The 24,274-nt window shown below is 47.0% G+C and overlaps 1 long non-coding RNA gene across 1 annotated transcript; it reads right to left on the bottom strand.

Moving 5' to 3' along the window:
- Nucleotides 1-287: 287 nt before the first annotated feature.
- On the bottom strand, nt 288-20,997 carry LOC138924715 (uncharacterized). The gene is made up of 5 exons (XR_011439823.1): nt 20,752-20,997; nt 11,001-11,035; nt 6,387-6,778; nt 4,112-4,300; nt 288-1,068 (listed from the first exon to the last, which is right to left on the bottom strand). It is a non-coding gene; the product is annotated as an uncharacterized lncRNA (long non-coding RNA).
- Nucleotides 20,998-24,274: the final 3,277 nt, after the last annotated feature.

Genomic DNA, 24,274 nt, shown 5'->3' with positions numbered 1-24,274 from the left:
TGTACAGTAATAAATAACCTTTATGTCTTGTACAGTGGTGTCATCAGCACACACAGCAACAAAAGGAATTTACGTAAGAGTCACTGGTTCAGGACTGGCATGAACTTGGTACCACTGATTTTAAGAGAAGGAAGAGAAAGTTTCCTCTTGCATCTGTTTTTAATAATTCATATCCAGGCACTCTTCTAAGCGATTTACATGTACTAACTCAGTTAATCCTCACAACAATCTAATGGAATGGGTAATAGTATCCATTTTATAGACGATGAAACCAAGGCACAGAGAGGTTAAGTAACTTACACAGTATCACACAGTATCATGCGTAAGTCATCTATTTTTAATCAATTTTAAAAAAGCAACCCATGCAGTTTGTTTAGCTGGTCTCTGCATTAGTCAGGACTCTGTCTGCTCCAAATATCAGAAAGCCAGCTCAAACCAGCTTTAAAACAAAACATCTAAAGTGTGGACAAGCTGGCCCACACAGTGTAGCCAGAGGATGCCAAGACTGGAACGGGCCCCTGGGTGATGGCATCCAACCACTTCTCTCACTGCTTGTCTCTCCTTCTCTAGTTCAGATTCTCTTTGCACGATGACTTCATTCTTCCAAGTTTCCTGTGTGGTGGGTGTTGCGGGCTGGAATGAAGACCCTGAGATGGAGTTCAATGCTCAGAGCGTGACACTTTATTGAGGAGTGCCCCCAGGGTTCACGCCTGTGGAAGGAAAGCAGGATGCAGGATCAGTCAGAAGGAAAGTCGAGCTGTGATGCAGGCCCAGTGCCAGCCTAGGCGGACCCCACAAGAAACTGTGGGGTTAGAGGGTCCTTCAGAGTTGCCCCACGCTGGACCGGCATGGCCTGGCTCCTGCACCAACCGGTCTTTGGATGTGGTCTGCCGGGTGAGTAGGCTCTCTGCAGCTGAGGCCGGCCCTGAAGACTGACTGCCAAAAGCTGTGTGCCAACAACGCTGCCAGCAGCTGGGGCGAGACCTTCATGGAAGGGGATCTTGTCCACGCATCCAGCGGAGGTTGTGACTGCTGGCCATTCTAGGTCACATTCTTACAGCTTTCCATCTAAGGAAGAGGAGAGATGTTCCTTGAGCTCTGAGAAATTCCAGAGAGGACCCTGGTCCACCTTGAATTGCATGTTTACTGCTTGGGCCAACAATTTGGCCAGGGAGTGAGTACTACGATAGGCACCTTCTTGGTCATGCCCACCCTTGTGGGCAGCCAGTATTCAGCAAGGACTGGGGTTGGCAGCCCCCAAAACCCCACAGAGTCAGGAGAGAGCTTTTCCCAACAGAAGGAGCGGCGGTGCTGTAACCCCAAGAAGAGGGAGGGGGTGCGTTATGTGGACTAAAATGACAGCTGCCACAAATTTCCCTTCACTCTTTCTCAGTTCAGCCTCCCCACTTTGCCCTGCTCCTCCGGGATGCTGGTAGCCACACCCCTTACTCAGTGGGAACCTGAGAAGGATGCACAGCCATCTATTAGGGAGAATGAAAGTCAGCTGGACCCTCCAAGCCCATGGGATTAAAGGAGCAGAGGCGTCTGTCAGTTTCTGAGCCCGTCGGAGGCTCTTGTCTTTTGCAGAATGCTCCTCCCACTCCCAGTCAGCCGATGAGAACATAATAGGTCAAGAACTCAATATTCTGTCCTGATCCTATAGCCTTCACCCCACCTGATGCACACTCCAAGCACAGGCAGCCTCACCAAGGTGCAAAAGCCACCTGCACAGGTGGGATCTTTCCCCAGACCCTCTCGTCGCACCCGACGCTTCTCTCTGTGCTCCCCTCTCCCGTGCCGGGTTCTGTCTTCCTCTTCCATGGACATCCTCTTCCTTTCCTTGACCTTGGCGTTGGCCTTGGGTCTTTCTGATCCTGATTTTTTGCTCCTACTCAAGGGCCCTCCCTTGGATTCATGCCCACACCTGTCCTTGTCAACCCCTTGGTTCCCACTAACCCGACACCACCGTCCTGTCTGCTTGATCCCCTGAGTGGGGCACAGAGGGCCTCCAAACGAGGCACCCTGTGAGTCGGTGCAGTTTTTAGTTCTTCAGAAGAAATCCAAATGGAAAAGCACACAGTGACTAGAAATGAGGGTTGTGTAAAGAGGAAGAGCCAGAAATCTGCCAAGAGACTCGCAAAGTGCTATCTATCGGATGGGCTTCCCACGGGCAGGGGCTGACCTTGCCGGGGACTGTGCGAGATCTTGTGATTGGGGATGCTGAATTATACTACTGAAACTTCAGGAGAGATTGAAAATTGTAAATGGGAATGACAATTTAATATTTCACAGAGGAAATACAACTACAAAAGGGACTAGGTAATGAGTCTTCCTGCCAGCATAGCCTCTCCTTGCGGCAACTTCCGATAGTCTCTCCCTTTAGACGGTAATAGGCAAAAGGCAATCAAATATGCAGACCATTTCAGTGATCCGCAGAGCCACAAGCTCCACGTCGATGGGTAAGCTACTGGGTGGCAGGCAGTGCCACCTTGTGGTGGCTCCAAGGATCCGCTGGTCAGCTGAGTTAAGAAAGTGGATGAAAAGGTGGTTGAGTGTCTGTGATATACAAAGGTGTAGCTTACGTAACAGAGAGAAGAAGTCAAGGATGCCTCTGCTTTTTGCATTGTATTAACGTTTGCCAGATCTCTTAATGCCTTCACCCGGGTCAAGTCCTGCTGGCCTCAGGACCGTTTTCTCTCTCTGAGCTGACTGCATATCTCTGGGCAGTTGGTGTAATGTGTCTGTAACTCAGAGGGGAAGTTTACTTCCAAGTGCTCTGGGACCGTCTACCATCGCCCCTGTGTACAGACCATGTGGCTTCCTGCTCTTGCAAGAGTCCAGGCAGTGGGTCCAGGCCAGCACTCCATGATGCTGTTGGAGGCTGTACCTTGGCGAGCCCCTCTCTTCCTGGGTCTCTGGAATAATTCGTATAGTTCTACTCTGCCATCTTCCACCCCTCACTGCCCCCAGGGACTGCCTGAGATCTGCTGCTCCCTGGGGATATTTCCAGTTCTTGTTTCCTTTGCTTCCTTTTGGATGGTTGAATTGCCGGGCTCGTCCCCATGACGATTTTTCAACAGGTGCCTAGCTACCTGCCATGTGTCCACGTGCCCTGCGCACGGGGGTCCAGTTTCTGTCCAGACCTTGGGTGGCAGGTCTAAAACTGGACTGAAACTCTCTGTCCGTGTTTGGCCTTTGATCGTCTGTCCTCGGGAGGGTGACCGGCTCTGAGTTCCTCCCAGTGTCCCTGCTTGCCCCCTCCAGCTCCCTCTCCCCTTCTCCAGACACACTGGGGGGCTGGAGTTCCAAGTGGAAGACCCCAAACCCTTGCTGGGGCAAACTCCGTCCAGTTCCAGAAAAAAAAAAAATGCCCTCCAAGCCAGTCCGACAGAGCATCCCTGTTAGATGCTTGCTGACCTCACGGCCTGGTTCTCCAGTGCTGTTTCCTCTGACGGTGGAGGCCACGGGCACACTCCTGTCACAATAAACAGGACATGAGAGGGCCATTCCTGCACGAGTCATTAGGAGATGTAATGTAATTCACTCAGCTTGTTCTTTAGTTTAATTTTGCTCCATTATTGGATAAACGGGGAACAGGGCAAATGATCAGCAAGACAGATGAAGAATAGGGTGCATTTTTGGCATTGTAGAGGAATATTAGGGGGAATTACGCTGAGCATTTGAGGGCATTCAAATTCTACATCAAGTTACAGTTCCCATCCGCTGCGCACTCTGTTTAATCCTGTAACGGCAGTCTGCGGTGTGGGGAGTTCTGATGGCGCTCTCCTGCATCACCCGGCCTCTGGGTCACATCTCATCACTTCCCATGCCCTCCAACTCCCCACCCCAGCAACGCTCAGTGCCGTCTCCTGTCTCAGATGTGCCATGCTCCTTCTCGCGACTGAGTCTTCTCTCCTTATGCCTGAAATGGTGCCTTTACTTCTCCTCGCCTCTGCCTGTTGGTCTGGTAATTTCTACCAACCCTTTACATTTCCATCCAGCAATGTTCAAAAATGTCCCGAAACCAATGTTCAAAAAGGTAGGTGCCCGTCTCGTGTGCTCTCGTAGCCAGAGTTCCCGGGGTGCCCATCCAGAGCGTGCTGTCACATACCTGCAAACCCAGCTCTGACATAGCTGAGGACATGCAAATCGGTCCCACTCCTCTGCAGCAAACAACATTCCAGAATGGAAGGTTAACAAAAAGATTAAACAGCTGTCCTCGTTAGCACAGCCCTATTTCTTCGGAGCATCTTTACAGTGTGCATATGCGGTGACAGTCAAGGCAGCAGAAATTCTGAAACTGAATAATATAGGGTATAGTGAAACTTACCATGAGTGAGTGATTTATTCTATTTTCTAAATTTTTAGAAAATATTAATAGTCCTACCAAGAATGTGTGGGGTTCAGAAACCCAAAGGCAAACTTGGGAAATAATAATTATAAAAAGGCGAAAAATAAAAATCTTTGCCAAATTTTTCAGCACTTTGATTTGCTTTGCTTTTCAGCTGGTGGAAGTGAATTAGGGACATTTACCCTAAACAGTTTTACTAATAGAATATTTGTTTTGCTAAAAAAGTTCTGTGTATCAAGTGGCTCCCGCACAGCTCTGGAGTGAAAGTGTAAGGTGTGGTGGGGAGGAAGGTACTGAGGAGGTCTCAACTGTATTGATGGTGGGCTGGTTTTGGGTTTTTTTCCGGTTTTATTGAGCTTTAACGAACATATAACATTGTATTAGTTTCAGGTGTACAACATAATGATTTGATACTTGTATATATTGAGAAATGATCACCACAATGAGTCTGGTTAACTTCCATCACCACACATAGTTACAATGTTTTTTGTTGTGATGAGAACTTTTAAGATCCACCCTCTTAGCAACTTTCCAATATACAAGGCAGTATCGTTAACATAGTCCCCATGCTGTGCATTATATCCCCAGGACTTAGTTATCTTATAACCAGAAGTTTGTACCTTTCAACCCCTTCAACCCATTTCCCCACCCCCTGGTGTGTATTATTTCTTAAGTGGTGTAATGGATATACCAGTGTTTATTATATTATTCTTTAAAAAAATAGTTTAAAAATCCGTTGTCCCCACCTCTCACGGAATAAGTTTAAAGGCATGGCCCCAGGCAGCACACGGCTCCTTCTGGCCGTGCTCTCCTGGCACAACCTCGCTGGATGGCATGTCAGTTGCCTGCGTCCTTGTCTTTCTCTGTCTCTCCTTGCGGACTGTGAAGTCCTGAGGACGGGGGTTGCTGACTCTCCACTGTGCCTCCCTCGCCCCATGCGCAGGGCTGACATGAAATTGGTGCTCAGTAAATATCTGTGGAATGAGTAGGTAGCTGGATGGATAGAGGGTGGGGTGATGTCCTCAAAGCAGCCAGGTGAGCAAGGCCAAAATGCCAGCCCATAGTTTCGGCCAGTGACTTCTTCTCTCGTTCCCCTTCCTTCTAAAGACATTCTTAAGGGGTGGTTTAAGGAATAAGCCGCAACCTGCCCAGATAGCAAAGCCTCACCCAAAAGCTGTAACTCCCTAAGGAAGAGCTCTCCTGGGGGGGGTCACAGAGGCGCGCCTCATTCTGCTGGATGACCCCAGGGGTGGGGGTAGAGACACTCCCATTAATTCCTTATCTGCCATGGGGTTAGAACCGTGCTGGGCACTTCCACATACAGCACTCCCATTTACTCCCACAAGCATACTGCGAGGTAGGTGTTACCCTCCCCGTGCACACAGAGAAGACAGCAGAGCCTCAGAGAGATGGTGGACGTTGACCAAGTCATCCACAGTGAGAGGCGGAGCCCTCGGTCGGCCTGGCACCAAAGCCCAAGCCTGTTCCTTCCACCACCACCTCCACTCGGGTAGAGAAATGGAATGCTTTCACTGGAAAGGAAACTTAGAGATTGTCCATGTAACTCACTTTGCTATTAATATAATTTTCTTTAAAAAAAGAACTCTGGAACATTTCTCTTGCCAAATAGGATCTTGCAAAGCATGATTTTGCCAAGAGAAACAAAGAATGCTCAATTATCCTTGAAGTCTGTAACGGATTGAGCAACTTTTAAAATCAGCCGGGAACATTGTTGGCCACACTGGACGAGTGGGCATGCCCTGCTGTCTGCCACACCAGGAGCAGGAATTCTGGCTCAGGCCCCGTAGCACAGGGACTGCGTTCGTTCCTCTCCAAGGGTAGCTTGCCGTCTCGCGTCACCACTGCTTCTGCTGCCAGGTCAACTCACTTACTTATTAACTAACATTTATTGCAAACTTGCTGTTTGCCGGGGACAGGGCTAGGCATTTTATGTGAATCATCTCAGTTAATCCTAACTGTGACCCTACAAAGAAAGTAATACAATTAACTCCGTTTTACCTTTGGGAAAAGTTACCTTGCTCACAGATACTGTCATCGGTGGACCTGGATCAGGATGCAGATCACTGTTGAGTGCAGAATCAGCGCCCACCACAGCTTTGTGGGCCTGCTCTCCAGGCAGGGGGCAGACGTGGGGCGAGGACGCGGACACCTTGCACTCCGCATGGCCCGCGTTGTGGCCTCTGCCGGGCTGTGGCCCTGGTGGTCTGGGTTGCGTGTGACAGGTTGACTTTTTTTCTTTTCAGCAACAGACCTATGGTTTACGGAACAATCAGGCACGTATCCAGAATCACAAATCTCTTCACACGGAGGAGGGATTTCCTTTGTCTGGATTTTTTAAGAGTCTTTCCTTAGAAAGACCCCCTTTGTTGAGCAAACGCAGAGTTCTTTCTGTCTTCAGTATGGGAGCTTGAAAAAAGAGAACACCAAGCCTTTACTGTTGGTGGCATACCAGACTGCTCTGTAATATGGGGGGTGTGGACGAGGCTGAAGCCATTTTTTGGAAGATCTTAGGGAACAGGATTAATTTGGTGAGATTTATATTGTGCCTAGAACTTTGCACCACACACTGTTTATTTGCTTTTAAATTAAGAGGATTTATTTCTCAGGTAACACAAATATAAACAGACGGTAGAAAACAGCCTCGGGGCTGAAACTAGAGAAGCTGTAGCGTGATGACTGGAAACAGCTGTAGGAGAAAGTTCTGGAAGCTCTGTTTATGATGGCCTCCTTTTGGGAGATGAGGAAAGAAAAGCAGATGTCAGCCTGTGGAAGATTTTACGGAAAATTATTGATGATTGTGTCACCTCGAGTCGAAGGAGCAGTAAAAGAGGTACTTCACACTCAGTTTGGAATGAAGGATGGTTCCGGATTATTTGGCATTGGCGAGTGAGACCTGGCCATGTGGACTGTTGAACCAATACCAGTTAGAGGAGGGGCCAGTATATGGACAGAAGTGTGTGTGTGTGTACATGTGTGTGTATGTGTGTGTGGGGTCCTAAACCAGGACAGTCCCCAGTCAGAGGCAGGTTTTTGCAGTGACGACCACTAAGATCTGACGTGATGCTTTACAAATTCCCACATAGAAAAAGCACCTGAGAACAGGGGTGTAGGATCAGACCAGGTGCGGTCTCCGAGAGTCACTAACAGCATGTCCATCCTGAGGAAGAGCGCCAGCCTGGGAGGGGATCCTTGCAGCGGCGGGCCCAGGAATGGGGGGAGGGGGAGGGAACAAGGCACGATGCCAAATACGTCCTACTACACCTCTCTTAGCCTGTCACTGTCTCTTTTTAAATAGTCTGTTGTTCTTGATCACATCTTATGATATGAGTGGGCTGAGAAGGATTTTTTTTGTTATTTATTTCCTTCTACACAAACATCTCCAGCTAAATCAGAGAAGCCATCTGCCAAGTAGTGCTAGAGAAATTGGGAGATGCTAGGCTTCTGCCTCGGCCACTAACCAGCTGTGTGATTTTGAGCAAGCCACTTAAACTCTCCGGGCTTCAGATGTATTATCGGTAAAAGGATGATTTCTAAAGTCCTTGTCAATGCTAAAATTTACAGGGCCAACAACTTTCCTATCAAATTCATTTGAGGGTTTTTGTGCCTGTTCACATGTCCTGTTTCAATGGGCATGAATGAAACTCGGTAAAGGATGGTGGTTTGGTTGTGGTGGAAAATGTGGGTCTATGACGGATGGTTTCCGCCTGGAAGATTTCCCCACCTCATTTCACGTTGCCTAGCGATGAAGCAGTTTCTACATTCTGTAAGCTGAGCCTTGACAGATACATGCCCATCTCCTTAAAAGAAACATTTGTGGAAGATTCCTGAAGTTGCTCATTCATTATAATTTTATTCCTTTTAAATGCAACATTTATTAAATAGTCTCATAGTCTTGGTGATCATTTAGTTCTTACTGTGTTTTAAGGAAATACAACACTAAGTGGAACCTAAGTCTCTACAGAATCACTTATCTCACTTCATTATAGCTTATCTGTTCTCAAATCTGCCTTCAAATAAATCAACTAAACTATGAGCCCTTGAAGGTAGAAATCATGTTTTTTTATCCTTTTATTCCCTACTGCTGAGTATAGTATTCTGACCCAATAGCTGTCTTGGATGAAAGATAATTCATCACTGTCGATCCATCAGTTACAATTTAGGCATGGCCACTGCCTTCACGTGCGGTGTAAGAAGGGCGTGGTGGTGTGGAACTCACACGGTTCACCCAAGCCTTGTCTGGCTCCTCCTCCCTCCCTGTCCACACACGTAGTGGTGATGGAAGGGGTGTATTTCAAAAAGACTCCCCCAGATGCTTATGATCCACCTATTTCTCATCTTCCTGAGGAAAGAGAAACACTCAGAAGCCACACATTTCCTAGGCATTTGTCCCGTGGGCGCTGGGCTCTGGAGTTCCCAGGCTGCTCAGATGCTAAAGAGATGGACGGCAGCTCAGTGAGTTGGGTGGAGTGGAGGCAGCTTCTTTTCCACTGTGCGAGGCTGCCTGGGGGCAGAGAGGGGAAAACACCCTGCCCTTCTGGGAATGCCTGCTCTCCTCTCACCAGGCGAGGAGACCCTACACGCTCCGACCTACGTCTCCCGCACCAGGAGCGAACGTGGTTTTAAGGCCAGTTTGTTGATGCAGCTGACGCAGACACATTGAGAAGAAAAAGGGGAATAGAGAACTAATTCACATAAAAATAAATCTTACCAACCTGCCTTTCAAGCATCACTTTGATATAGAACTGTTCACAAAGAAACCTTGCCAACAGGAGAAAACTTCAAATATTTGGAAATATTAAACCAAAGCAATGAAACCGCACGAAGTAGAAACATTTGGATTGAGCGTTAGTTGAAAACAAACTGGGGCACCCATTCACTTTGTGGAGCTTTGAGATCTTCAGCCCAAACGCCAGCTCCTCGGAGGACTTTCCCTGTGCACCGGGTCAGCAGCTGCCATCTGGTTCTCAGTGCTCACTGCTTCACGTCACTCTGTGTCACCACGTTGCCCAGTTTCGGTTTTTTCACAGCATGTATCATCTGAAATTCTCTTGCTTCTTTGTCTTCTGTAGAATGTCCTTGAGTGTAGCATCCTCTCTGTCTGACTCCTTACTGTGTCCCCACTCCTTGGGAGCAGCAGGTGCTCAGGAAATATTGACTACATGACAGCATTATGTTATCCATTGCTCACTGGAGAGAGTGCCTTCAAACTACTTTTCAAGATGGAACAACTTTCAGGGAAAAAACAAAAAAATTACTCTGTTCAGGATTTGCCTCAAAAGAATGCTTGGCGAGTCCCTCGCAAGCGTCGACAGCACGGCTCGGGGAGTCAGAACCCCTGGACGCACCCGCCGTGGGACCCAGGAAAGCGCCCGCTAAATAGCTATGGAGTCAAAGTTTCAAGATTTGGTTCAGGTTTGTGCTCAGCATTAGGGACGCATTATTATTATTCTGAAACACTCACATAGTGGGGCCCAGGGTGCAGCAGAAGAAGGAGATATGAGACCCTTTTAAAAATCAATTTCACGCTGAAGGAGTGCCTATACATCCTAACCTCAGAAAGCATTTTCTTCTGTCTTCCATGAAAACATAAAACTGTCGAAGTCTTTAAAAAACCAAATATGGCACAAAATTTGTTTTCTTGGCTGTTTTATGCAAGATCACAGAAGGTGGAGTCCAAGATGTTAGTTCTGGTTAGAACTGTCACTTACTAGTCTGTCAGCCACTTGATTTCTGAGTCTCATTTTCTTTATCTGCTAAAAATTTAAAAAGCAATTATCCCCACCAAATTCTTCCCCTCCCAGGGTGGCTTTAGACTCTAGTGACGTAACTTATGGGATTAGTAATAGAGCCAGCTATTAAGGGTTGTAAGAATATTAGCTATTCTTTACAGTGAGGAGGTAAGGATGTAAGCGTATTATGACTTTGTGACCATCGAGAGTATAATCCTCTTTCAATGGTTAGAGCAAAACTCTCAACTGCCTGAGTGAGCAATACTGTTTGCCTTCAAGATCAAATGAAGTGGTAAATGCAGGAAATAATGGTGGAGTACAAGCTGAAGCTATGGAGCCGTTGCCGTGCGAATTGGGCCAGATCTCAGCAGCGTTTCTCAGAAGTTTAGCAGCTGGAATAGATATCCAGAAATCTAATTATATGGTCTCTTATCTACAGTAAGAGACTCTAAAATGGGAAAATTCTCTCCTGATCCCTCCTATGTATTTCCATGAATGTTCAAATCATTAAATCTTTTCTTACTCCACCCTCTCTCTTCCAGCCCATCAAGACTACCTTCTTACATTCAAAAATCCTATTTTCCAGGGCCAGCCTGGTGCTGTAGTAGTTAAGTTACCACACTCTGCTTCAGCAGCCCAGGGTTCACTGGTTCGGATCCCAGGTGTGGACCTACATACTGCTCATCAAGCTGTGCTGTGTCAGCACCCCACATACAAAATAAGGGGACAATTTTCCTCACACACACACACAAAAATCCTATTTTCCTCGTGAAAACTTCCATTTCCTGAGCCATCAACCTTCATAGTTTAGAAGGAAATAGGTTAAAATGTTAACAGTGGTTACCTCTGAATCACAAGATTATGAGTAACATTTTCTTATTATGTTTTTCTGTACTTACCAAATTTTCCATAATGAGCATTTTTTCTTTTCACACTAAGAAGAAAAACAAGGAAACATTTATTTAGGCAGCATTATTCAGAGTATTTTTTCTTTTTCTTATTGCAGTAACGTTGATTTAAAACATTATATACATTTCAGGTGTACATCATTGTTTTTCAGTTTCTGTTTAGATTACAGCATGTTCACCACCCAAAGACTAATCACAATCCATCACCACACACACGTGCCTAATTACTCCTTTCTCCCTCCTCCCTCCCGCCTTCCCCTCTGGTAACCCTCAATCCAATCTCTGTCTCTATGTGTTTGCTGTTGTTTTTATCTTCTATTTATGAGTGAGATCATACAGTATGTGACTTTCTCCCTCTGACTTATTTCACTTAGCCTAATATCCTCAAGGTCCATCATGTTGTCACAAATGGCTGGACTTCATTGTTTCTTATAGCTGAGTAGTATTCCATTGTGTATATATCCACATTTTCTTTATCCATTTGTCCCTTGATGGGCACCTAGGTTGCTTCCGGGTCTTGGCTATTGTGAATAATGCTGTGATGAACATAGGGGTGCATGTACGCAGAGTATTCCAGACGATACTAATCCTTGGGAATATCCTGCAAGGAATAAGATAGCTGACCAAATAAATAGGGGAAATATTAGACACTATCTTCTTCTGGGAGAGTCCCCAAACAAAATAGTATATTGAACACTTGCAAGAGCCTGCAAAAAAGAAATCTATTTAACTTTGTTTAATCCAGCATTTTCCATCAAACACACTCTTCATGCAAAATCTGTAAATATTTCGTGAAACTAGTACCCATTGAATATCTTTTTGGGAAACATAGGTGATGGGACAACTTCCTTTTGCTGAGCAAGAGGATGACATGGGCTTTCTCCCCAGGGTCTACGGACCACTGGCCGGTCCACGGGTGGCCTTGAGGCAGTGCCACAAACCCCAGGAAACATGTGTACAGCATCGAGTGTGCGTACAGACATGTGCTTTCTTCCCAGGGAGACAGTCCGGGACACTCATTATGTTCTCAGGCATCCACATCCTGAAAAGATAAAGGACCGTGGACATAAAGTAAGATCAGCTTCTTGACATTCATCACTTTTGCCTAAGCAACACTTTGCCATCAAAACAAAGCAGAAAAGTCAAGAAATCTGTTGCCGTATTTACCAAAACAACACAAAGCAAATAGTATGCCAAGTTAAATCTGAATTTCAGATACACAATGCACACTATTTTAGTAAAAGGATGTTCCATGCAATATCTGGGACATCCTTATCCTAAAAAATTATTTGTTGTGTATCTGAAATTAAAATTAAACCGGGCATCCTATCTGTTACCTCAAAACCTCAGTTAGCTCAAATTTATTAACACTGGGGCTCTGGAGAAATGCCTTTCTAGTCAAATTTGGTCCACAGACCAGGAGCATTAACATCACCTGGAAGCTAACTAGAAATGCGGAATTTCAGGCTCCACTGCAGACCTGCTCAATCAGAATCCACATCGCGTCCGGATCCCCAGGCGAAATGTGCACATGTTGAAGTTTGAGAGGCCCTGATACGATGGTTTTCAGTCGCGGCCGTGCACTGGAATCACGTGGAAGCTTTAAAAATACGAGTGCCTGGGTTCACTCCCAGAACATCAGATTTAGTTGATTTGAGGCACAATCTGGACATTAATATTTTTTCACGCCCCCTCACCTCCACCCCAAAAGATTCTAATGTATAGCTGTGCTATTGCGATTTGTAAGAAATATATATTTGGTCATTCAGATGACCAAAATATATTTCTCATTCATATATATCTGGTCTTTGTCTACAGTTTCTGGCTCACAGCTCCCCAAACCCTTGGAATTTCCTAAGTGTTGAGAGTGCAGATTGACAAAGGTGTCTCTTGTTATGTGAATGAGGTGGCTTTTGGAGAGCACCTAAGCTTGGGGGCTGGCTTTCAGGCGAGCCAGCCATCTGATTAGAGGTCTGGAACTTTCAGTCCCAACCCCAGACCTCCAGGAGGGGAGAAAGGCTGGAGGTTGAATCAGTCTCCAATAGCCAATGATTTAATCAATCATGCCTACATAATGAAGCCTCCATAAAACCCCCGAAAGGAAAGGGTTTGGGGAGCTTCCCAGGTGGGGAATGCTTGTGGAGGTGTTGGGAGAGTGGTGCCTTCAGAGAGGGTGAGGAAGCTTGGCGCTCGTTCCCCGTGCCTTACCCTAAGCATCTCCTCCATGAGGCTGTTCCTGAGTTGTATCCTTTTATAACAAACCAGTAGTATGGTTAGTAAAATGTTTCTCTGAGTTGTGTGAGCCACTCTAGCAAATTCATTGAACAGAAGAGAGGGGGTGGTGAGAATCTCTGATTTATGGCTGGTCAGTAACAACCGGGACTCTCCACTGGCATCTGAAGTGGCGGGGTGTGGGGGAGGGCAGTCCTGTAGGACTGAGCCCCTAACCTGTCGCTCTGACACATTAGTGTCAGAATCGAGCTGAACTGTAGGACACCCAGCTGATGTTGGAGAATTGCTTGTTGGTGTGGGAAACCCCTCCACTCAGAATTGGGTATAGAGCCTTTGGTAGCCAAGGTGGTACCTTTACCTAAAGTCAGAGAGCCAACAAGGTGAGGACATTCTCAGAAGTACCTGAGGAGAGGTTTCCACCGCACATTTCTGTGCCCGGCTCAGGTCTGTGGAGCGAGAAGCTCCAGGTGCGGCTGCAGCCTCAGGAAGTGCTTGTCACAGTGCTCTTCGGTACACTCCCTCCAGCTGAGGACCACTGATGCTCAGGGCGACCTAACCCGGGTTACCCGCTCCAGTCTGGCCACCAAGTTAGCAAGGGAAGAAGGCCCAATCCTGGGGACTCAGCATTGAACTTGGGTCAGGTTGGTTTCCTCCTCTCGCAGCACCCCAGAACCACAGGAGGGGGACACAAAAGAGAAGGCAGGACGGCCTTTGCCCACCAGGGGGAATTTCATGAGCGTTTTAATTTCTTTGAGAAGAATTGCTATGACGCCCGAGGACAAAGGCATTCCCCATCTCCTACCAGATGAGGTCATTTGTTTTGACTCTTGGGATGTGAAACGGCATCCTGAAAAGCTATTTGGGATACTAAATGAATTACGGAAATGGTTCTAGCAGAAGCGGGAAAGGATTTAAATAATTCTGAGTTATATTATCCAGTGCAGGTGGTGACTTGCTTTCCTGCTGATAATGTAGAAGCCAGCTGCAGAGGATGACATAAATCATGTCAGGTGTGGAGGACCCCGGCCTGACAAACGGGCTGAGAAGCAGCGGTTAAATTCTCTCCTCATCTTCTCTCCCATCATGTGGGGACTGAGCGTGAGGCTTCGTAAGAGGCAGGTGGAATTTCAGTCAGAGGAAAGAAATTCTCAATTTTATTAAATCTTATGGATTTCATCTGACTTGAGCCTGTAAGATGTCTTAGTCTGTCTTTTAGATCATTATTTTGAAACTGCTTTTAGAAGAAACTGAATATCAGTTAATACTTTCGTCAGCCTAGGACTTATTTTCCTATAATTAAAAAGAATAAAGAAATGCTTGATTTCCTTGAGGAAGGATGCGACCTGGGACGTGAGTACAGTGAGAGGCGAGAAGTATCTTCGATAGTAGCAGGTAGGCCTGTTCCTGGGCCACGACCACCTCCACAACCAAGGGATTAAGAGGAGGTACATCCGGTTTATGACGTTGACACAGGCAGCCAGTGGGCTATCTCCTTCAAAGGGTGCAAGCTGGGGTCTTTATTCTCTTTTCAGAAGTTCCAGAGTGGACGTCCCTCAAGGCTGAAGTGTTGAGGATTGTATTCAGGTAAAACGCGTTGTGGTTTATCCTCTTCGTGTTGCATTAAACGTCCTCTAACTCTGACGGCTTAGGGATCATCTAGGGATCTCATTAAACCCAGTTTCTGATGGAGTGACGCTTCTGTGTGGGGTGAGCTTGTGGGTTTCTAATGAGTTTCCAGCTGGGGTTGATGCTGCTGCTGGCTTGCAGACCAGACTTTGAGTAGCCAGGCTACAGAACTTTTTTTTTTTAAATTTACTTCATTTTATTTTTTTAAAATTTACTTTATTTTTTCCTTTTTCTCCCCATAGTCCCCCAGTACATAGTTGTATATTCTATTGTTGTGCGTCCTTCTAGTTGTGGCATGTGGGCCACTGCCTCAGCGTGGTTTGATGAGCAGTGCCATGTCTGCGCCCAGGATTCAAACCAACAAAACACTGGGCCGCCTGCAGCGGAGCGCGCAAACTTAACCACTCGGCCTTAACCACTCGGCCACGGGGCCAGCCCCAAGCCTACAGAACTTTAAGCCACATGTACGGTCAGGGTTTTCCAGAGACAGAACCAGTAAGATGTAGATATATCCGTGTGTATATTGAGAGAGAGGTATTTATTTTAAGGAATAGGCTCATGTGACTGGGAGTTGGCAAGTCCAAAGTCTGTAGGCCAGACAGACTGAAGGAGGAGTTAAAACTTCAGTCTCAAAGCAGAATTTCTTCTCCAGGAAACCTTAGTTTTTGCTCTTAAGGCCTTTCAACAGATTACATGAGGCCCACCCACAGGATTGAAGGTAATCTCCTGTACTCAAGGTCAACTGATAAAGATGTTAACCATGCCTAAAAAATACCAGTGTGGCCACATCTAGATTAGTGTTTGATCACGCAACTATAGCCCAGCCACAATGACCCATAAAAGTAACCATCACACCTTGGAACTCTTTCTTTAAAGGGCAGTTCCCACTCATGCCTAACAAGCAAGAGAGAAAAGCAATAGTGCTCCTGCCTCCCCGCCCCGAGGAGGCCCTGAGGAACAGAGTCTTCACCTGAAACATGCACATGCGCATAGCAGTACTTGACTCAGGATTAGATTAGATCGTCTGAGTAAAAACCGTGCAGTGCAAGGCCTGGCACGTTTCTAAGTGTTTTATACACGTTATCTCCTTCTGGGATTATTGTTATCAGTCAGAACTATTGGAAAATAACCTTTCTTTCAAAGAAAGAAACTCGAAACATTTCAGTAGAAGGCTCGTGCTTCCCAGTGAGCTCTGGCATGTGTCTCTGCCTCTGCTTTGCTGCTCACCTGGGGGCCGGAGAGCAGCAGCTGCAGTCACCACGGTCCAGCCCAGGGGAGCTTCCAAATGGAAGACGTCTTTGTGGGCCCAGCACTGGGGCGAGCCCTCAGACCTGAGGGAGAGAAGGTCAAAAATTTTTGCCTCAAATGACCACACTTAACCTTGCAGGTCTCTTGACCAAGAACGTAACTGTGGCTCATCTCCCCTGGTGGCTGGAGAAGGTAAACATGAGGTCTTCCTTAAGGTCAACTGCAAAGAGACAGCACTAACAACTTTGTTAAGTGAAAAAAGCACAGTTCTCTTCAGTTTCCTTAGAAATTAGAATCTGAAAAGCAAAAGAAGTTACTTTCTATAAGTCTCATTTTGCATACAAATAATTTAATAGAGGAAGGAACACAAATGTGTTTAAGAAAAAAAAGGCTGAAGTCTGTAAGGCCCCAGGGCACCTTGAGTTTAAAAAGCAGTGTGGAATGACGAAGAATTTTCCCTCTCAAGACACTAGGCTAACGAAGTTAAGAGATTGTGTTTCAATAGCATATTCTGTAAAGTCGTCCTGGAACTTGGAAATGAAGTTTCACATTTTCTGCTTGCTTCAGTAACAAATGAAGACAATATGTTTTATTTGACGATTGAAGCTTATGACGTACGGGACAGAAGGGCCTCCAGCTCGCTGTACCATCGCTGTACTGACTCCTGCAGCAGGAAAAGCAGTGAAGAATCTCCGCCCCATTAGTAAGTGAGCAGATATAACTTGAAGACGTGCTAGGAATAGTTCCTTTGAGTATGAAGTTACTGGTTTCCTGATTGACAGCCACAGTTCACGTGAAGTGGCTCTGTAAGTGAGCATGTGAGCCTGTCTTGTTACACTAAATGGCCCAGCTCCTCCTCTGTGTGACTACTCTCTGCTCTGCATGTACTCGAAAAAATTCACGTGCTCTCCTGATTTGTGGCCTCCGCTTGCGTATGTCCTCCCCAACACCCTGATCAATTACAACTTTGTTCTATGAGTTTCTCTCCAGGAAAAGGCTGACCACAGGTGAGAAATACACCTACAAGGAGTCTATCACAGCTGACAGAAGAATGGAACAATGGGACGCCTGGAGACCAGCATCCCTGGACCCTTCCTCATAGCCCGTTTCCCTATATAACTGCCTCAAGATTCTGTCATTTTTGAAGATGTTTTTTTTGAGACATTAGTCTGCCATCTTCCCATTAGCTGGCTAATCTAATTAAATTTCCTTTCTCGATCTCTAACTTGTTGTGATTAATTGGCTCAGATTGTGGCCAGCAGAGCAAGCCCATTGTTACATGTTACAGGTGGTGTTTTAATTTCCCCATTTTTTCATTGGGGGCCTCTTTGTGTCCCAGGATCCAATCCAGGAAACCATGTTGCGTTTCGTTGTCTTGTCTCCTGGCCTCCTCTGCTCTGTGACAGTGTCTCCATCCTATTTCCTGTGACCTTGACAGCCTTGAGTATGGCCAGGTGTCCTGTAGAATGTCCCCAGTCTAGGTGTATCTGGTGTTTCCTGCAGGGTTGGATGGGGATTCCCTCATGGAGTTGAACGGGGATTTCATGAGAGAATTGGTAAAGCACTCGGGACCCCATCTGGCAGGTATTTTCATTATCCGTGTGCACTTCTAATGCAGCCGGCAAAGCGGAGCTGCGGTGGAGCTGAGGGTCTGCAGCCAGCTGCCCGGGGCTGCGTCCTGCTGCTTTCTAGCTCTGTGAGCCAGCCACATTTCTAACCTCTCAGTTTTCCTCCTCCGTAAGTGAAACTAGTAACAGGCCCTTCCTCACAGGGTTGTTGTGAGGGTTGAATTGGTGTACACAGGACCAGATTGACGTAAAATGCTTATTACCTTCCGGGCACCTACACAGTCCCTTTACTTTGTGCCATTAAATAATATTAATAGAGTGAGTTCATCTCGCCCTCATTCATCTTCAGATGCTTCTGAGTCTTCGTGTAGCCATTGGTCTACTGCGGCTCTGCCTGTGTGAGATGCCGCGTGTCTTGAGGCTGCCTGGTCCAGGAGTGTCCCTATGAGCTCAGGTCCTTTGGGAGGTTTGAGAATCACATGAATCATCCTTCAGTAGTGGCCCTCACGTAGTCGCCGTGGAATTCTCTGCTTCTGTGTCAGCCCCATCCACGGGCAGGACCAGCTGACAACGTGGATCCCGTGCCTGCAGGGAGGGTCCTGAGTCAGGGGAATGAGAGGAGCCTGGAGGAGCCCTGCGGTGAGCAGCGACCCCCCTGCTGAGGGACCCAGAGCCTGCACCCGGGGCTACCTCGTGGCTTCTGATCATCGGGAAGGTCAGATTTCAAGCAGGGACCCCTCCCCGTTCAGCACACAGGATGACTCGGTTACACCAAGTGCAGTTCGGTCCTGGAACAACCTTCTAAAATCACGCAATTAAAGACGTCACGAGAAGAAAGCATCTGAGTATATGATTTAATGAAGTGGATCAAAAGGAGAAGTAAAAAAAAAAAACAGGGAGAGAGTGAAACAATAAGCCTGGGAAGAAGAGGAAAATTGAAACCAGTGACCTCGTCTTCCCACTTCCCCCGTCTCACTCCCGCAGTGCTGTTTCTCTCCTCCTGCCTGTCTGACCTGTGGGAGAATCCCCAGGGAAGGAAGCGGGTGGCCAGATCTCAGGGCGACTCCAGCGCTGAGCAATCCCTCAGATGTTAAAGACGGCAATAACCTTCACACTCCTGAGCTCCAGGGGTCTTCCTTGCCTCTTAGTGTTTCACTCATTCACGAAACACTGTTTGGAAGTGTTATAAATTCAAAGATTTTAATCTTCCCAGAGATCTCCTTAGGTGGGTGGGTAGCGGTGGTATTCACTTATTTAAGAAATACTGAGTGCTACCCTGGGCCAGCACTGCCCTAGACACTTGGGATCCCTCAGCAACCGTGGACCAAGAGGCCGCTCTTATGTGCTTACGCCTTAGTGGGGAGGCAGACGCACTCACAGCATGATGGACAAGTTCACGGTAGGGTGTGTTGGCGGGTGGTAAGTGCTGTGGAAGGAGAGCAAGTAGAGGGGAGTTGTGGGGGACGGGGTTCTCCTTTCTCCCCATTTACCACAGGGAGGGTGCTGCGATAGGGGAAAGCACCCCCCTCTTTCCTACCTCCCCAGTCTCTCTGTCCAGCTGTCTCCGACCCTTTTCTAGATTCCTTTTTAATGGGAAGAGTATGAAATGCAGCAAAGCTCTCAGCTCTGGAGCCCCAGTGTCTGGAGTTGATTCCTGGCCCAGCTCACGCTTCTCTATGTGACCTTGGGAGAATTAACTTCTCCCTGTTTGACTCCCTGTCTATAAAACTTATCTACCTCTGGGGTCGTAGAGAGGATTAAATGTGCCGGATCTGGCACATGGTAAGCACTCAGATGTTAGCTTAAAAAAAAATGTCGTGTGTTATGGGAGAGGGTCACGGGCAGGGGAGTCTCTGCTCCTTGGAGGATGATGGGCAGCACGGAGCACAAGACCCATTTCCATCTCTAAATGCCTCCAAAGGCCCCTAAACACCCCTAAACCAGCTACACAGGGCTCCCTGCCTCAGGAACTCGGGGGTGAAGCTTGGTCTCTCCGCCTCATTCATTCAACAACTTCACTGAGACATGTTAATACCGCGTTCAAGGCTCAGGCAGCTTCAAAAGCTGATAAAAATGGCTCCTCTCACTCCTTGGCCCAGTCCCAAGAAACATTCTTCTTTCCTAATAGTTTTTATATCTTATTTTTATAAATTCTCACATTCTTTCATTTTAACTTAAGCTTAATCACACCAAAAAATAGGCATTTGCTCTGTTGTACGGCCGTCTGAAACGGTCACCACTTTGACCGTCTGTCAGGCCATCATTTTCCAAGGCTGTCTGGCCTGCACTTTGTTCCTGTTCACAACTGCAACCCATACTCCACTTTCATAAAATAAAGCAGGCAGCAAAACCTAAAATACTGAAGAGGGATGAAATAGGCCAAACAATTTTAGGTTGGAGAAAATACTGGTGATTTCACCTATTCCTGGGCATTTCTACAAATCTAGTCTCCCGTGAAGCAGAGAATGCAAGGCATCGAAGGCAAGACTTGACGGGTGGCTACAGAATTAGCACAAATACTGCCAAACACACTCCACGTATCCCGGCAACTTCCCCGGGTCACTTATTTCCTGAGTGTTGAGTCTCAAGGACTCTCTCGTAGTAAATTATTAAGCTTCGTGCAAGGTCTAAGATCAAGATAAAAGGAGAAGAATGTTATCTAAAGTGGAAGGTCAAACATATTTAATGCACCTCCGTGATGTGGAGATCAGTCTATCCTTCATCACAGGGACAAGAGCAGGGAGTTGGACAAACAGCGTGGTCACAGTGATTCCTTTTGTGGTCCTCTTGTTCTCACAGAGCTGCTACCTGATGACTACGTGCAGAAAGTCCTCTTGTCACGGGAGAATTAAGGAGCTCCAAGTCTTCAGACCAGGCTGTAGCATCTGGTCAGTCTTGCTTAAGGCCGTCACTGATCTCGTCCCCCACTTTCCAAAAACTGGATCTGTGCCTTGGTTCCTGGCTTGCAAGCCCAGTTTCTCTAAGACTGGCCCTAGACCGCCTGCTCCCGTAGCCTCCCAGAGGCTGGAGTCCTGAAGGTCCTGGGGTCAGGGGCCTTTTGGACTCACCTGCTTAGGTCTCCACGTGATCCGCATCTCCGAGACTCTCCATCACTGTTCTGTCCTCCTGTCATGACTTCCTCCTATACGGAACCTCTCCAGCCAGCACTCTGCCATCTTGGGCCACCTCCTGCCGCCTGAATCTCCAGAGAACACTCTCTACTACGTCTGGACTTTCTCTGTTGCACCTGTGTCTCAGCGCCTCCTGCTCTGGCTGTTCACCAAGTTCCCATCCTGATCTGAGACCGGGAGGAGCTGTGGGGGCAGAAAGAAAGAAGGTCACGTGTGTTAGAAGTTCACTTCTGATCGAGAATGGCAGTACCTCCTCCTCACGAGGGCATAGTGAGGACTAAAGGAGCAGATGTCTCTAGACGACGCCGTAGGTGAAATGTGAAGCGTGAGAAAGACTGACCCAGATGCGGAGGAGCGACGGAGGCATTCCAGAGGGAACAGCCGAGTGAAGCCCAGGCACCAGTGCCCAAACTGCCTGGAGGCCCTGGGTGCCTCTGTTGGACCAAGGAAGCTGTCTATTGCTGTGGATCCCAGGCTCTGGGGATTCAAAGTCTTCTCAGAAGGGTCCCAGCAGAGGAGGGTGCTTGGCCATGTTTTGCCTCGCTTCCTTACCAGCAGGACCTAGACATTGTGGATTAGACTGTAAGGTGCTAATTAAAATGACTCAGTGAACTATTTCCCATTTACTCTTAATTTTCAAGCACCACCGTGATGATGTGTGTTATTAAATGTGTCAGATTAGCTTGGCTCTAAATTTGCTTTTTTTTAGGAAGATTGGCCCTGAGCTAACATCCATGTCTATTTTCCTCCACTTTGTATGTGGGATGCCTGCCATGGCATGACTTGACAAGCAGTGCGCAGGTCCACACCCGGGATCTCAGCCTGTGAACCCCAGACTGCCAAAGCAGAACGTGTGAACTTAACCGCTGCGCCACCAGGCCAGTCCCATTGGCTCTAAATTTTAATCGACTGCATCAGTGAACCCCATTTGTGTAAGCTCTCCTCAGTGGGCTGCTCATCTAGCAAGGTGATAAATTTTCCAAAGTTGTGAGCGTTGGTTAAACATCATAAGTCCTGTATTCAGTACTCACTTTCTTGTCTGTCAACTTACAAGTTTAAGTAACTCTTTATGTTGTCAAATCCCATGAAATGCAGCGATGCTGCTGTGATCCGCATGCTAATCCTTGCGCCTCTTGTCTGCCTTTTTCCCCAGGAGCATCTTAGTTGACTTGCTAGACACCGTCTTGTTTCTTCTTATGCATGTGTTTTAGAATCTAGTAAAGGGAGCAGGAATGTTCAGCAGGAGAAAGTTGAGGCTATTTGATTATTTTCTAATTTGGCTCACACGTCTAGCGGTCTTTTCACCACTATCTCTAAGAATTAATAATCGAGATTGCTTTACATTTCCCACCTTGTTTCTTTCCTTCCCTCTCTATGCTGTAACCCCTGGTGTATATTTGTGTTGTGCAGGAAAAAATTCATTTCTGATTAATTCACACAGGGGTCCCAGGTCTCTTGTAGTCAACAACATACAGCATGGGACCCTTGATAAAGCTGACATTAGCCATCTCTTAGGTTGAATGGGTTATGCCAACCCTGGAATGTGTGGGGTTTGTATGCTTTTGAGAATGTTATTGGATTCATACAATAAACCATGTTCCAGAGGGACGTAAGTTAAAAGATGAACAATAAATTGGGGCTAATAATAATTGCACTGCCAGGCAAGGATTAGCATCCTTATTACATAAAGGGCTATTTTGGGGAGTCATTTATCCAGTCGGTCTTCGTGCACTCATTAATTCAACAAAAATTCCTTAAGCACTGTATGTGTTGAATTACGTCCCCTTAAAACCCGTATGTTGGAATCCTAACCCCAGCATCTCAGAATGTGACTTCATCTGGAGATAATCAAGTTAAAGCAAAGTCATTAGGGTGGCCCCGATCCAGTATGACTGATGACCTTATAAAAAGGGGAAATTTGGACACAGACATGCACATAGAGGGATAGAGGGAAGATGATGTGACAATCGTTTTCTGCTGTTTAGACCACCCAGTCTGGGGTCCTTTGTGAAGACAGCCGTTGCAAACTACTACAAGCGCTCACTGTGTGCCAGACAATGTCCTGCGTGCTGGGAACATGGCAGTGAACAAATCCGACAGCATCTGCCTTTCTGGAACTCACCTTCTAGCACGAGAACAGTAATCAAGAACATAAATAGATAAAACATGTCAAATCAAGATCTGCACTGTGAAGCAAATTAAGGAGACAGAGATGGAGTGTGTTATGTAGATTGGGGGGCAGTTCAAAGAAGATTTCTCTGAGGAAGTGCTATTTGAGCAGAGACCTGAATGAAGAGGAAGAAAACTATGGCTCTCTAGGGAGAGAGGGTTCCTGGCAGAGGGAACAGCAAGTGCAAAGGCCCTGAGGCAAACATGCAGTTTACCTTCTTGCTGTTCCTTGAACATGTCAATGTGTTTGGAGCACAGCAAGAGACCAGGAGGAGTGGCAGACGATGGGGACAGAGAAGGCCAGTGTCAGATGATCTAGGACCAGGTCCTGGAAAGGCTTTGGGTCTTACTCTGTGTGATGGGAGCCATCAGAGGTGTTAAGCAGGGGAACAATAGGATCTGATTACTTTTTAGAGGCTCGCTCTGGCTGCTGTGTGAAGAATAAATGGTGGTGATGCAAGAATGGAAGCAGGGACACAAGTTATATAGGAAGAGGCTGTCACAATGATCCTACAGAGAAATCCTAGTGGCAAGTCCAAGTTGGCGGTGGGAGAGAGGATAAGAACTGGTACCTCTTGGAGAATTTCATAGTTTGAATGGATGTGATGTGCTGGCAGATTGGATAGGAGATGTTAGAGAAAGAGTCAAGGATGACTTCGAGGTTTGGGGCCTGAAAAACTATGTGACTCATGATACTATTTATTGAGAGGGTGAGCACTGAAAGAGGAGCAACTCTGGGAAAGAGAATCCAGAGCTCAGTCTCGGACGTGTTGGCTTGGAGATGTCTATGGAACATACAAGGGGAGCTTGGGAGAGAGGTCTGAGCTACAGATATAAACTGGTGAGTCTTCAGGATAAAAATGATAGTTTAAACTAAGATCTTGGCACTCAGGGGGTGATTGTGGAAAAGAGAGAGGTCTGAATCAGAGCCCTGAGGCTTCATCCAACAGAGGAATGAAAGAGGGGAGACCCAGCCAGCGAGCCCCGAGAACAGTGGCCGCTCAGAGGTGGAGCAGATTGTCCTGGAGATCAAGCACGGGGGCATCTCAAGGAGGGAGTGTTGAGCTGTCGATGGCTGCTCGTGGGTCGAGTGAGATGAGGCCTGAGAATTGCCCTTTGGTTTGGCAACTGGGAGGCCACTGGTGACCTCAAGTAAAATGGTTTTGGTAAAGTGGGGAGATGACCACCTCATCGGTGTGGGTCCCAGAGGGAATGGATGGTGGAGAAGGGACAGCAAGTCCTTTCATTCTTCCTTCAAGGAAATTTCCCAGAAAGCAAAATGAAGCAGCAC

The sequence above is a fragment of the Equus caballus genome, chromosome 6, assembly GCF_041296265.1.
Source record: "Equus caballus isolate H_3958 breed thoroughbred chromosome 6, TB-T2T, whole genome shotgun sequence".
NCBI classification, from domain to species: domain Eukaryota; kingdom Metazoa; phylum Chordata; class Mammalia; order Perissodactyla; family Equidae; genus Equus; species Equus caballus.
The sequence above is the reverse complement of the archived record's forward strand: the minus strand, read 5'-3'. Positions and strand labels throughout refer to the sequence as shown.